Raw genomic sequence first — 15,712 nt, forward strand, 5'->3', positions numbered from 1 at the left:
TCATCGTTGCCACCGCCGGCCGCGGCGCGCCGCCCAAGACGGAAAAACCAGACAACCTTGTTCAAATATCTTTGCCTATAAGTAGAAGTACATGAGAAACAAAAATCAATAAATGATTCCACGTTCAGGATATTGTTTTTTTTTATGAATCCTTTCAACCACCATCATCATCATCATCTTAATATAGGATCAAAAGTCATTGAATGAAATGGAAGAAACGATGATGGCGGTCGCGGTGCGTTGACAGTGTAATAATATCCGATAGTTAATTTGTTTTCCACAACATCATGATTGTCTGGATAAATAAAAAAAAGTGGGTGTCCCTTAACGACCTTTACAAAAGAAAAATCCCTTTCCAAACACCTGATATTTGTGTTCAAACAAAATGTTAAAAAAGAAAAACATCTAAATCCCAAAAGATCCATTAGATTTAGATAAACACGACGCACGTGCATCGCATCGGTAGCCATCAGTGTGCCGCATCCTGTAGTCTTTTTTTTTAGTTCCCTGAGACATGTTCCATGTCCTCCTCTGCCATGATCATGATGGTAAGGGCTATGGGGATGAGATGCAGGTTAAAGTCGTTAGCAGGAAAACCCTTGTCGTTGTTGTGTTGTGTCGCTTTGTGCTGCCGGGCATCACAGCAGGTCATTTTAATTCCTCCACAACAAACGTTACGTAGGTAGTCGAAGTGGTTTTTCCTTCGTTTTCTATTTGGTGGAAACTTTCAGTTTCGTTCAATGTGCTGTTTTGATGCAGAAAAAGAAAAAAAAAACACGACTAGCAGCGTCCTCGTCGTTGTCCTTGTATTCTAATATCGAGAACGACGAACCTTTGGATCTTTTTACCTCAGCTATGCAAACATCAAAGAATAATAACATCCTACTGGGAATATCTTTAACATCTTTTACAAAGGATGTTTTTCAATATTTTGAAGGACACAAACAAAAAAAAAAGACGTGAAAATATTCGTTGATTATGTCTTTTTTAAAATTCGTGTTTATATTCCCATGGAGCGTTCTATGAAGTATCTAAGAAAAAATATGTTTTAATTAAATAATTTGGATTGGAATGGACGACTTTGAAGAATTAGAGGGAAATGAGGTTGTTTTTTGAGAAATTTAATAACAAATCTGGTTTCTAGAAAATCGAACCAATAATCATCAATTTTTCTTTTGCGCGTTTACTTGAAAAATTGAAAAGGTTTTTTCTAAGTGACGGTAGATAAGATTCTTCAATAAATTAAAACAATTACTTTATAATCCCTGGACCTCCCATGATTATAATTGAAAAAAAAATAAGTTGAAAAATGTATTGTGGATGTGTAACAAGCTGTGGAAGAAAGTACTCCAACTATTTCGATACTGAGAGAAATAGAAATGAAATATCCGTTCGAAATTAAAAAGATGGTCTTGGAAAAATGAAGTTCTCGAAGCAAATGAGAAGCTATATGAGATTTCTAGATAAAAGACAGTCTGAACAACAAACTTATATAATAAAGTATCAGTGGGTTCAAAAATGACTCACTAAATACATTAAAAAGCCCGACGGCAGATGTTTCTCCAGAATAGTCTTTATGGAAAGAAAATAAGTGTCTAAAAAGACCCCGACACAAAATTCGCCAAAAAAATCTCAAGATAGCAAATGGATTGGAACCTCACGAATGCTTTAACTAAACCATCGATAGAGGAATCTAATAATTATTTTGAAATTTTCAAAACGTGTAACACAATTAAGTTGTACAATTTTGAAAAAAATGAACATCTCAAATAATAATAATTTTGACAGCCTCAAATAAATAGAGGTGTTCGGGGCAAGCGTTCTACACATAGGTAAGTAAGGGAGTTTGAAGTCCAACGTGGAGTTAGACAGGGCTTCAAACTGGCATCAATTCTTTTCTTGTTCGTGATCAGTGATGTGCTGCGGACAGCTTTGACAGGATACAGAGGAATAAGATTGACTCTAAAAACATACCTAAAACATCTAGATTACGCACACGATGTTTGCTTGAAATTTTTCAGGATAAGGGATCTCAATCAATTGGTTAGGCTTAAGGGTAAACTGATGGGCATTCCTAGAGGCGTGGGTATTATGGTGAAATTTCTTAAGTGGAGGAATGCAACTGGCTATGTCACTAGAGCATAGTCCGTTAAAAAATCGGTAAAAAAGCGTGAGACAAGAAACTTTCCGACGATTTTCAAATGACGTAATCGAGTTGATGATGTTATTGTCACCAATAATTTTAAAAGCTCTTCTTTGAATACTGTCCAAGAGGCTTAAATATATTAATGGAGCACCAGCCCAGAGATGAGAGTTATATTCAACGGACGTATATAGATTTTATAGATCGTAGCCATATCAGACGAAGAGAAAAAGACATCTTGCACAAAAAGTGGTTGCTGATGCACATTCCAAGGATGTCTATATTTTCAGTTTCGTTGATACCGGTGCCACTAATAGATAGTAGCAAGGAGGGTATATCTCGCTTTAACGATGCAAGACAGCATTGGGTTTTCGAAGCATTAAATTCCACACGGTTTTGTTTTCCTTATTATACAATGTTGTGTAAGTCGTTGCAGTTCCACATCTGAAGTCGAGAGTTGTGAGTTTGGAAACGAATATGAAAAGCTAAGAGTGCTATTCTTAGCGAAACAATGTATTGGATTAAAAGTAGCAGACAGGAGATCATTTATAAAAAATGAGAAATAGGCTCGGAGACAAAACGGAGCCCTAGGGCACACCAGCATTTATCTTGTGGTTTTCAGACTTGAATCCGTCCAATACAACTGGTATTGCGCGGTTCGAAAGAAAATTTCTAATCCAACGAAGAAGATATTCGTCAATACCAAAAGCACGCATTTTCGATAAAAGAGCAAGATGCCAGACTTTATCGAATGCCTTTGAAATATGAAGCCCAATAATCTTACTTTCTCCAAAACGATGGAAGGATTTGTTCCTCTGTTCGGAGAGATAAACCAGGAGATCACCAGTAGACCTATTACTGCGGAAGCCGTATTGCCGGTCATTAAGAAGCTTCCGTGCCTCAAGATATTTCTTATGCTGATAATTAATCAGCGTTTCCATGACCTTAGAAAGAAGGGACGTTAGTGCTATCGGTCTATAATTTGCAGGGGAAAGAGATTCTCTCGTTTTTGGGATTGGCTGAACAAATGCAGTTTTAAAACTATTCGGAACGATCCCAGAAGAATAGAATACCTAGATGGAAAAGCTTACTCAGTGGAAGAACGACTCTTCACAATAATAGCGGGGACCAGCGGATTTATGAATGGTGAGATCTTTAAGAACTCTCGCCACAGTACGAGTAGAAAAAAGATTGGTCCAATAGAATAATTCACGCGTTCAAGAACTGTGGGAGCCATGACACTTCTGGTCAGGTGGAATTGTCGGCGAACTGCCTTGCAAAACAAGTTAGGTTTATCAATAGAGCTAACTAAAGGAGTGTCATTGACAACAATCGTAGAAACCGAGGAAGACGAAGAATTCATCATGTTTTTTTTTAAATGACAAACAATTCTTACTCCCTATGGGATTTTTTGCCGTAATTTTTGGTCATGTATAAATTTGGCCCATCGAATATGTGCGTTGCAGGCCTTCTTGGCTTGCTTGAACTTATTCCGGTTTTCCTCAGTTGGGTTGGCTCTAAAAGGCTAGACCAAGAAAAACGTTGAGAAGAACAGCCGAAAAGAATTCATCTATGTTGGAAAAGAGTTGGAGATAGCTCAAATACATCGTCGAAACCCTCACACGATGGTGCATAGGAGAAGTTGAGGCCCTATGTAACGCTGGGACCTAAGTTAGAAAGTATGCAAGTAAATACTACGGTAGACGTGGTGGCCAAATTTGAGACGACCGGTTCAGTAAACATTCAGCCAACACTAGTACGTTCAAGGAACGCAAGATCAGCCGAAAACATCGCCGCGGTCCATAAAAGTGAACAGCAGAAATCGAGGAAGTCTATTCTTTGCCGTACACGAGAACTCGGCCTTTCGCAGACTTTAATTTGACGAATTTCAGATCGGGAATTGAACCTGCACCCGTACAAGATCCAACTGACCCAGCAGCTCAAAGTTCATGACCATAGACAACATGGACCTAGACGAAATGTGTTTCCAGCAGGACGGCGACGCGGCTACGTGCCACACAGCAAACGTCACGATTGACATTGTGCATGAACGATTTGAGGGTAAGATTATCTCTGGGAGGGGTGATGTGAATTGGCAACCAAGGTATGTGAAATGCAGGTTTTTCTTGACTTGTTTAATTTAAAAAGAATTATATAGTTTCTTGTATTGATTTTTTTAAATGTTAATATTCCTGTGATGAATTTGGATTTCGTTTTTTGAATTTATTGAGCAAGGGTTCCCATGGGATCCCACGCTGGAAGCACAATTGGTTTCATATCGAATGCTTTAAGGGTTTCCTTTGGAACAACACTTTTATCCACAACAACTTCGAATTCAAATTCTTTGAACCGTCATAACAAGATATCCCTTTTCACAACGACCTTTACCCTAGGAGTTTTCAACTCGAAATTTGGTTGGATTGCCTTAAGCATCCACAGATACAGCAGTAAAGACCATAGCATGAGTCCTTGCTGACTCGCCATACAGAAGACGATCTGCTTTGAAAAGAGTAATGTTGATGTCAACATCAAACACCAATTTGAAGTCATGTTTCGTAAGATCTTCAATGCCTTGTTTAGAACTAAATCGCTTGCTTATTTCACAGCCAAACCAAACTGGTTCACCTTTCTTTAAGCTCTCTGTTACAACTTCCATTAAAAGTTCAACTGGTTGATTGTTATACAAAACTGGACGACCAACAACAACATTGCCCAAACAATCTACTGTATAGGCGGTATCATAATTGCTTGCGTTACGTGGATCAGTCACAAGACAAACCTTATCCTCAACATTAAAAATTGGCTTAACCCGTTGATTGTAAAACTCGAGTGGAGTTATTGGGCCAACACTAAGGAAGTTCTTACTCTTATCGTAATATTCCCATGTGAACGTCTGTGGTGGTATTACCAAACAAATGCCAACAATTTTATAAATTTCTCCCATCATTGTTTGAATGGCTGTCTAAAGGGCACCTTTAGCTGGACTTGATGCATGAAGTTCTCGTAAATTTTTGGCATACTCTCTTAGTTTACTTTTGAGCATGGCATTCATACGCATACTGGCCTCGCAGCTTTAGCTCTCTGGAAAGCATTTCTTTGGCATAAGGCCATGTTTTGTGATAAGATTAACGAACATATCCCACTGACCATCATCACATGTTGGTTCATTCAATAGAAATGATACCAAGCGACCATCAACCTTTTCACCTCGTTCTGCCGTCTTCACAATATTATTCAGGAAATAGTTAGATATCTCGATCTTGTCCCAATAGAATAGATAACCTTGGGAGAACTCGAACTCATCAAGAGTAAGAGATTTCATGAATGGAACACGAATGCAATTCAGTGCTGCAAACAACCAACACCTTTCTGAGCTTTTTTGGTTTGTAATAGGCTTACCCTCACTCTCAACCTTATGGGTGGATACATGACTGGTATTTTGCAAAACTGGACGTGACAAAGCCACATCAAAGGGATCACCTCGAGAGCAGACATTTTGTGCGAGCAAATTTTTTTGCTCACTATAGAATTTATTACGCCACTTGTCGTCCAACTGTTCAAAGGTTATTGGAGTGGAAACCATTTTAATTGCAGAAAAATAAGTCAGGGAAGACAAAAAGTATCACGAATAAAATGTATACTTTTTCGGTAGTTGGATATTTTTACTTTTGTTGAGAGACAAACACTTCACAGTACAGCAACTTTCTGATTACCACAACTCAACTCGCAAAGTCAAGTCAAGTCATAACTATGAATTCTCACAATTAGATGGAAATTGGAATGGAAATGTATTTCGAGGTGGAGAAGGAAAAAGGTTATGCGATTAGACCCCGCTAGACTTTTTCCTGTGTCAAATTTTTCTCGATTTCACATTCCACACTTAATGGCAAACATGGGCCTTTCAAATAAATAAGTAATTTTGTTAATACCTCACACACAGCTTGTTTTATTCCATTTCAACTTCTACACGCCCTTATTGAAAAAACCCTTTACAATTATAACATGGCGTCCAAAAGCTTTTGATTGCGATATATTTAACTGGGCCATATTTATTATTAGATTTGCTGAAACACCCTAATCGGCTACTTACACTCCTGTCTTGTATATACGAGTATTCAATTGCAGATCTTCGCACTCAGGAAGTCGATGGCTTCTGAATGGGACCAATATCAGTTGCTTTCCCAGAAATCTACGAACCCCAAAATAAACACATTATGGGCTAAGACGCACGTCAGGAAAATTCGGTCGTTTAGACGTCTGTCGAAACGATATTTGAGATCAGCTATGAGTAAAGTCAACGGTGTCAAAATGCAATCCATTTGAGATGGTTTCACCCCCAATTTAAATTTTTGGAAACTTTTGAAAACCTTTTTCTCAGACACCCGCCCACTACGTGCCGGCATTCGTATGTTTCTGTAATCACCTTTTCTAAGACTACCTAAAACTTTAATATCAAATGGTTTCCCTTCACGCCAAAAAGTAGCCTTTAGCTCTTAGACAAATTTTCTTTTATTATTAAAAAAAATTGCTCAATTACCGATCTAAATATAGACATCCTCCCATTGTCATATTATAAATTAGTGTTTCTAAATTCCTCATTTAGGTATAATGTGTAATGTGGGTTTTTAAAACTCCCCAACAAGTTCAATAATAATAACCACTCCTTGTATATAAATTTAGACAGCTGCTAAAAAGTTGTTTACTTTAATTAATTCTACACGCTTACTTCAACCATGACAAGCCATTTTCTATTCTGACGTAAACCTATTTTTATGTACATTTTACAATCTACAATAATGTTCCTAAGAAGAATTAAGGGAAACTTTAACAAATATTAATTCCCGCACTCTAAATTTTGACAGCGTACACATCACAACACACATGCCATAGACATACATAACACGGCCACTTATTCATTTCAAATTTTAGACACTTAAAAACGCACGTTTCTAAGGTAAACACACGTCCTTCTATTAGATTGGATTCAAAAAAAAAAAAAAACAATGAAATAGAAACACCCCAAAATCGAACACCGCCGCCGCCGCACGGATGTCACTTTAACGTAAAAGTTCTTTAATATTTCTTGCGTTGTTCGTAAATTTCAAAAAGGAAAATAAAAGAATCCTTGGAGCCTTAAAATACAAAAAAACATAAAATACATAAATTCTATTCTTAAATTCTCTTTTAAAAAATCTTTTTATTTGAAATTAAAAAATACTTTTTATTCATAGCTTATTTTCAAGGACCGTAAAACGCACCGAGTTGCTTTTTATTGAATGGAAATAAACACATATATAAAATAGGTTCGAAGAACGGGCATTGGGACTTGGAATTTTGAACGACGACGTACGGCGGCGACGATGAACGGAAGGAAACCAAGGGGTGGATGGGAGCATGAATTAAATTATAAATGAATAAAAAAGAAAAAACCGAATAACACAAAGATGAGTAACGATGTGAAAGTCTCAACTTATGTGCCTACGAAACCATGATAAGCGACAACTTAAGTCAGGAGTACGTGCTTTATATAAACATACACGCCACGCACGCCCTCTACATTTTTTACACCATTCCGCTTCTAAGGATAAAGTAAATGGGGAAAAGTCCTATTTGACAAAAATTTCTTCCTATCCGAGAGAGGAGGCCCTCTATACGTTCATCATACGTATACGAGAGGGCCTTAGTTACACAGGCTTTGAGTGGGGGCTGTATGGATGTACCTTTAAGGGGGTTGATATGGTTGTACCCACTTTTCTTCAAAAGAAACTCAGAAGTATAAATAATAATTTCGAATTATTTAACTTTGAGCGGGCGTGAAGTTTTTGATGACGGAATCCAGTCGCTCGCTCCCGAGTCCTGACTTCTGGGCCGTGTTCAGTGTTCTGTATGTTCGCTGTTTGCGCCTCTGCTGCTCAGGTTGAGAAATAGAACGTTTTTGTATATAAAACGAAAAACTTTGCCCGACAATCCGACATCGGTGATGTCGAGTTGGGCCGAGGTGAGGCACACCGGGATGAATTTAATTGGCAGTTGGAAAAGTTTTTTGTTAGTTTTCTTTCATATAAAATACTCGCCCTACTTTCCCTCCTGGTTACCCCATTAGTCGATGTTTAACCCGTTTTCATCAAAAATGTTGACGTGGAAGAAGAAGTTTTCGTTTTCTGAATCATCATCATCATTCCCATCTATCGCGTCGCAGACGGTAAATTTCGAAATTTAACTGTTTTCAGTTTTTTCTTTTTTTTTTGAGGAGGAGTTGAATGGAGTGCGCCAGGGGGAATTGAGGTGGGGTAAGAATACTCAACTTGGTTCAGTTGTAGGTACCTCCGTTTACATATTACAATCTTTCTGGGTCTGGCTTGGCTTTATAGCGAGGTAGGTGAAGTGTTAAATCAAACAGATTGCAATGAATTTATAAATTTTGTGGTAACCGTTCGTTATGGCACAACACCGATACAACTTAGGAAATATGTAACGGTACCTTACCTATACTGTGTGTGAAGTGAAGGCACCCATGTGAATTACAAAAACGACATTTTTACTTCTGTGCGGTGCTGTGCGGTGAGGTTAAGGGAATAAAAATGTACTGCGATGCCTCAGGGACCTTTTTATCTCTTCTTGTGGGTGATTTCAAGTTAATTTACGATTGAAACTTCAAACATTTTAAGGGATTTTCATACACGTTTCTGTTGGGGATGTGAACCTATCTATAGTTGTCAGTTCTGTCAAGGGAATCAAAATCATTTTAGTTAATTTGATTTTTTTAGATGTAAAATTTTCTGAAAGTTTAAGTGTTGACTTTTATTTGAAAAAGGAAATTGAAAATTGCGTGTTTTTCAATTGGAATAATAGTCGTAAATTGTAAAAGATTATTTTTTTTTTTAATATAAAATTGAAGGGTAGGTTTTATGATTATAAGTCAAACTTACTCGTAGTACACAGTTTGTCCATAACGAGACTTATAGGCATAACATGTATTTTATGTTATCCTTGGAGGTTTTATTGATATTAAAAACGTTGTTAAACTATTGGAAGTAAGTAATGTTATGGAAAGTGTAAATTATAGGGACCTAAGGAGTTAGATTTTTTGTAATCGACATTGACAAAACCTAAATAAATTCTCTCTGACCTCCACGACAAGACGCAAACATGACCAACACATAGACAAAAACAAGATCATTTCCGCCGTATAATCCGTGAACGTCTTCGACCTCACATGAACAACCAAATAGGTCTTTATCAGTGAGCCTTCAAATCAGGAAAGCCCATAAATAATGAAATACAAATACAGTGAAACCCGGAAAAGTGCCTATCGCATAAATGCCTAAGCGCATAAGTACCTGTTTTTTTTTAGTACCAACATTTTGAGAATGTTTTCATATAAAACTCATCTAATAACTACCTATCGCTTAACTACCTTCCCTGCTTAATTGCCTTTTATTTTGCATTCTTATGTAAATTGAAATTTACCTAAAAACAAATTCTTTTAAGTACACAATTGAAATCAGCAGAAAAAGACAAAATCTTTTTTTCATCTAGCGCTTCCTTGTGTTTCATGCTTTAAAATTCAAATAAAAAATTCGTTTATGATCATGTCATTTTTGTATGGGAAATTTCGTTTCGCATCAGCAGCGTACTAGGCTTAAGTTTGCATTGTTTGTTCTCATTTTCATTACAAATTTTATTCTTAAGAATTCTGGAAAGTCCCGAAACCTATTTTCACTTTCAATTAAACAAAAACCACAAATCCTCCACCTATTTAAAAAAAAAAAAAAAAAATGAAGAAAGAAAATTGCTAAGCAGTTTAAATGCGATGATTCTACTATTAATTGAGTGGCAAAAGAACAAAACAAAGTTAAAAGAAGTTGCACAGACAAACCAAAACTCTAAACGAAAACGTTTGCGAACGAGTTCTAATGAAAAAGTAGAGAAAGCTCTTACTAAATGGTTTGATCAAATGCGATCTCAAATTGCAATATTCAATGGAATTCAGCTAATGAACAAGGCTAAAGAGTTTGCTGTTAAAGTAAATGAAGACTTTGAGCCAACAAGTGGCTGGCTTTGGTGCTTGAAGCGAAGAGAAAATATAAGATACAAGAAAATCTAAGGTGAGGTGGCTGACAAAGATGTATCAGGAGCTGATCTATATCGCCAAGAATTTTTACCAAGACTAATGTCCATGTACGAGCAATGTAACATCTTTAATTCTGACGAAAGCGGCCTTTGTTTCAAAGCTTACCTAATAGGGTGTCGCGACAAATTTTTTTTTTGATTTTCCGAACAAAAGACCTCTTAAAACTTGCGTAATTGGACTTAGATTACAGAAATATATAAAAAAAAATATTAAAATTTGTCTAGGGGGTTGTACCGAACCTTGAAATTTTGACAAATTGATATTTTTATGTTTTTATGAAGGGAATCCTTAATTTCGGTTCCTAAGCTACTGTTTATTATGAAATATTTACTTTTTGATCTTATTAGGTTAAGAACATATTTGACGTTTTGATTTGCATGCAGTGTTTCAATACGTTTCCAGCGGTTTCAAATTTATCAGGTTTTAAGCTAAAAATACCCCCAATAGGTGACAAAAATAGAATTTTTTTTAATTTTTGGAACTTAAAAACACTGCTCTATAAATCTGACACAATTTGAATTAAAGTTTCTATACCTATCCGATTTTGAAGAAAAGTTTGTTTAGAAATTTGAGGCCTACCTGCACAAATGATTAAGTCATTTAATAATGTCTTTTAAGGATATAGGTTTTTACCTGTTTCCTACTTGTAAAATACACAACTCAATCCGGTAATAAAGTCGGATTTAAAACTGAAGGCTCTTTTCTACTTGATTCAATCCGGTAATAAATTCGGAGTGCAAGGATTTGAAAAGTGGGCGTTTTGTGGACAAATATGGGAAAAACCACATGTGTGGTTTATTGAGGAAACGTAGAGGTTTTTCATTCACCATTTGTTTATGACTAAATGGGTTGTTGAACTCCATAATTTGTAGACCTGATCTTATACAAAAGTCACACTTTGAAGTCCTTAGTATTCTATTCATTCGAGATCCTCAACGGGTTGTGTAAAGTGCGTTGTAACAGTTTTAAAAGCAATTTTTGTATGTGTGATTTTTTTTAAATAATGAGTTCCAGATGTAGTGGGGATACTTGTGCTATATTGGGATCATACAAAAAACTTGACAATCGGCAGCTACCAACTACAAGAGATGTCATTAAATTTATTTTGTTTGTAAGGAACGAACTAAAACTTAATTTCAACGGAAAGGATCCTTCATCTGATAAGCTTTTCGACGTTGCTGCTTGTAAATGCACTTCATTTGAAACTTGTTCAATTTTCGTGTTTAAAACCAAAGAAAGTTCCCATCCATGAGAGAAGTTTTTTGTTGGATCAAAGAAATGAAGGTAAAATGGTTATAAGCGGGGTTGACAAGTGAGAAACAAATATCTTGAAGAAACGACAGCGGAGGCAAATTGAAGAGTCAAAGAGGGAAGCTAAAAACTGGTCTACGCAGAAACGGATATTGTCTCAGGAAACTGCAATGAAGAGTTGGTGCGTGAATCTTTTTCCCAGAAACACATTCGGTAACAGAGGCATCTCCAACAAACCCCCCTCTGACAGAGGCAACATCGACTTCAAGAGCTTATCGCAATAGATTGATGTTGCCAACAGTTGCCAAGGTATCTGATCGATACGGTTTATTACGCGATCTGCTGCTGCTTGGTTTCTTCCAAAGATTCAACTCTTGTTATAGACAAAAATATGATCCACCGAGCTGTATCGAAATCACGTAAAGAAGCTTTAGAAGATATTGGAGGTATTACTATAAAAAGCATTTACTTTGATATGGAAGAAAGGACAAGACCCTGATAAATGAGAAAATAGGAGCGCGTTATCACCGTAAAGAAATTTTTGAAGAACACTTCTAAATTTTGGCAGAACCTGGATCAATTTACTTGTGACACACCACACTAGATCGTGGCACCGCATTTTTACTTGTATCACAACCTTTTTAGAGAGTTAAAGTTGGAATTTAGATGACGTGCTTTGCATTGAATGTGACGGAACTGCAACTCACAGGCATATGCTTTACTGGTGTACTTCGGCAGATGCTATACCTTCAACACTAAATTATGTCTCGATAAAAATGTCACCATTGACAGTTGTGACTTAAAGTTAGTTTATAACTTCAACTCTCTGGGTTCTGCTATTAATATAGGAAAAAATATTGGAACCAAGGTCAAACAGAAACACCATCAATTGGGTATTGAATGGGCTCTTGAATTTTGTTTTAGCTGCTCATTCAACTTTCGAAACTCATTTCTGCTTTTTAACCTTTCTAGACTATATGCTTCTTCTTAGACCAAGCTTCTCAAGCTCTTTCTCTCTAATGTTTTGCTCATAGAGCTTGTGTTGTGAACAGCTCTCGCCCTTCTGTATAGCGCACATGACTTTAAATCCTCTTGTTTGACTACATTAAGCTGCTAACAATCATCAGCAATCATTAAACCAGGGGTTTCTTGTTGGTGGATATTTAGAACCCAGCACGTCAAGGACGGTTTCTCTGATTGCATCTTGGCAATGTTGCCACTGATTCTCGTACATTGTGTTAGCGGAAGGGAACTTCGAGAGATGTTACTTGTGACTCGATACGAGAAGGACAATTGCAGCCGCATTGTCACCTCCGTTGCTTACTTTAACCAAACAAAAATTTAAGCATCTGGCCTGGAAAACGCGCACTTTATTGTTTGGAAGCCAATGAATTCACAGAGAGTAAAATTCTTTGTGGGGTTGTGCCATCTTCGGAGAATTTTTATTTGAACATATTTACAGTTCAACAGCTGAGCTTTACTGAGCCATTTTATTTTACTGAAATTGAAGACTTGATTTATGCAATGCCATGCCTTGGCTGCTACTGAGCTCTGTTTTCAACCAACTCTTTAAACTTTTAATAGTGAAACTATGAAGACCCGATATTAGGCTTAGAATCTATAGAAACTATTTAAATACTTAAATAATTTATTCTCCCACCCTTTAGTGAGCTAAGGCCCGAATCTAGTATTTTGGAATGTATGATGAGATTTTTGGATTTAAGGATAAGCTACATACTGAAAATAATATTTTTTGTTTAAAACTACGAAATTCGCTTAGTAAACAGTTTTTTTCGTTGGCCTAACGAATGTTTAATTGGCTCAATGAAACTTTTTTGGTTAACCCTACCAATAACGCTAAAAACTTGAATTAAATTTTATATTACATATTTTAACGCTATACCAGGGAAATTATTTTTTTTTTTAATAAAAAAAACCATATTAACGGCATTTTATAAATTAAAAAAAAACTTGAAAAATTGGTTTACCTCGAAAATTATAGGAACAAAAAATTATTTAATATCCAAAACAATTTTTTGCAACGAAAAATAAAGATTTTTACATCTGGTAAAATTTTGTGAAAAATCAAATTGACAGTTTTAAAAAAAAAAAAAAGAAAAAAGAGGATGGGATGCGACCCACACTGATAACTCATCATCCCGTCTGTCAATTTGTCTTGCTTAAATTTTTTACCAAATTTGCGAATTATTTTTTGTAGATTTTATTTTTTATGAAAAAACGGACTGTTGGATTTTTATATAAAAATTACTGAATATCGAAAACAATATTTTCTGTGAAATAAAATAAGTTTAAAGCCAATATTTTTAATTTTTGAAAAGCTATTTGAGGCGAAAGTAAATTTTTACCAAGTTTTAGTATTGTTTTTTTTTAGAGTTTTATTTTTTGTAAAAAAAAACTGTCAATTCGATTTTTTTCAAAATTTTATCGAATGTTGAAAACAATATTTCTTATAAGACAAAAATAGTTTGAAGGCAATATTTCAAATTTTTGAAAAGATATTTGAGTCGAAATTAAATTTTTACCAACTTTTGTTAAAATTTTTTTAGGTTTTTATTTTTTGTAGAAACACTGTCAATTCGATTTTTGTCAAAATTTTACTGAATGTTAACAACAAAATGTTTTGATGGATCAAAGTAGTTTAAAGCCAATATCTAAAATTTTTGAAAAGATATTTGAATCGAAAATCAATTTTTACCAACTTTTATACTTTTTTTTTTAGGTTTTTTTTTTTGAAAAAAAAAATTGTCAATTCGAATTTTTTCAAAATTTGTCCTAATTTTGAAAACCATATTTTTTATTTTAAGAAAAGTGCACTGGTTAATATAATATTTTGTACGATAATTCGTTGTTTCATCGCAAGTTTCATCATGTAACGAAATTCTTACATTAAAACATCAAGGAAAAAATTTAACAAATTTAGAATTTGAACTTTGGGCTAAGGAAACTTTTCATCTGATGAAAATTACTCAAACTTTCTTTGGGCAAACGAAACCAACAAAGTTTTTCTTTGCATTTATGTAAGAATTGGATTCAGTGTAGTATTTTTTCTTGGACTTTAACTATTTTTTCCTTGTATTTAAAAAAAAAAACTTTTATTGGGACCACAATCAATCATATCCTTTTTGACAGTGGTCTTTTTAAATTGCTATGAGGATGAACGTCCTGATTTTTCATGAACTGTTGCTTCAGCAAACTTATTTTTTCAAAACAAAAATGTTTAATGTTCAACACTATTAAAAACCTACATTTTCAATTTTGACTGCCCAGCTTATAAACCCACACATTTTTGACAAACGCCGCAGGATAAACCTTTTCTATTTGTGCCTTCACCCACCTGCATGTGTGCTATAAATACCTCTGTTAATAATTTAGTTTGATGGTTTAGCAATTTTAAGCCATATCCATCCGCAATGCCTGTTTTTGAAATGTCCTTGATTATATATCAAAATTAATTAAAACATTCGCTGCATCATGTCTGTCATTTTGTGTTGTACGAATGTGCAACCAACCATTTGGTAACTCTGCCAAATACATTTTACGAAAAGGTAAGAGTATATTTTTCCCTGGATGATGTTTTCCAGAACGTTGCATCAAAGAAATTTTTCATCACCAAAAAACCACTATACAATTATTCCTGCTCCGTAATAACAAAACAAAGTATATGTCTAAAACGGCGAACCGAAAATGATAGGGAGCTTCAGCTATAGCTAGATTATTTTTATAGACGTACATTTTACAAACTAAAACATATTAAAGTGTGAAAATATAAATTGGATGCTTTGCATATGCAATTTAACTGCAACTACTTTGTTCTCAAAAACGCTTTTCCTTTTTGGTCTAAACTCCCGTCTCTGGAACTGAATCAACAGTGAGTGCTGACGCTGCTGGTGGTTGAGAGCGAAAAAGAAAAGTAAGAGCTTAATTAAAAAAGTGTTGGCCAAATACCAAACTCAGAGCATTATAGTTCAAGATCCCAAAACAAGCAAAAACAAAAACAACAAGAATAAACAAAACGGGAATTCACTCTAGAAAACTGGGAAGTAAAAGCAAACACTTAAGGATATCCTTCATGTCGTTATCCTTAATGGCAAAAATGAAATTAAACTGAAATAAAACAACTATTCCCACTGTTTAGGGTTGATATTTCCTTTTTTTGCTATTTC

General features: G+C 35.3%; 1 protein-coding gene and 1 pseudogene across 1 annotated transcript in view; both read right to left on the minus strand.

Annotated features, from left to right (window-relative positions):
- The window catches only part of LOC129942122 (protein toll), a 331,316-nt gene that overhangs the window by 289,236 nt on the left and 26,368 nt on the right, over positions 1–15,712 (minus strand). The gene's annotated exons all lie outside the window — the stretch shown is intronic.
- On the minus strand, positions 4,260–5,703 carry LOC129942123 (bleomycin hydrolase-like; annotated as a pseudogene).

The sequence above is a fragment of the Eupeodes corollae genome, chromosome 1 (assembly GCF_945859685.1).
Source record: "Eupeodes corollae chromosome 1, idEupCoro1.1, whole genome shotgun sequence".
Classification (NCBI taxonomy): Eukaryota; Metazoa; Arthropoda; class Insecta; order Diptera; family Syrphidae; genus Eupeodes; species Eupeodes corollae.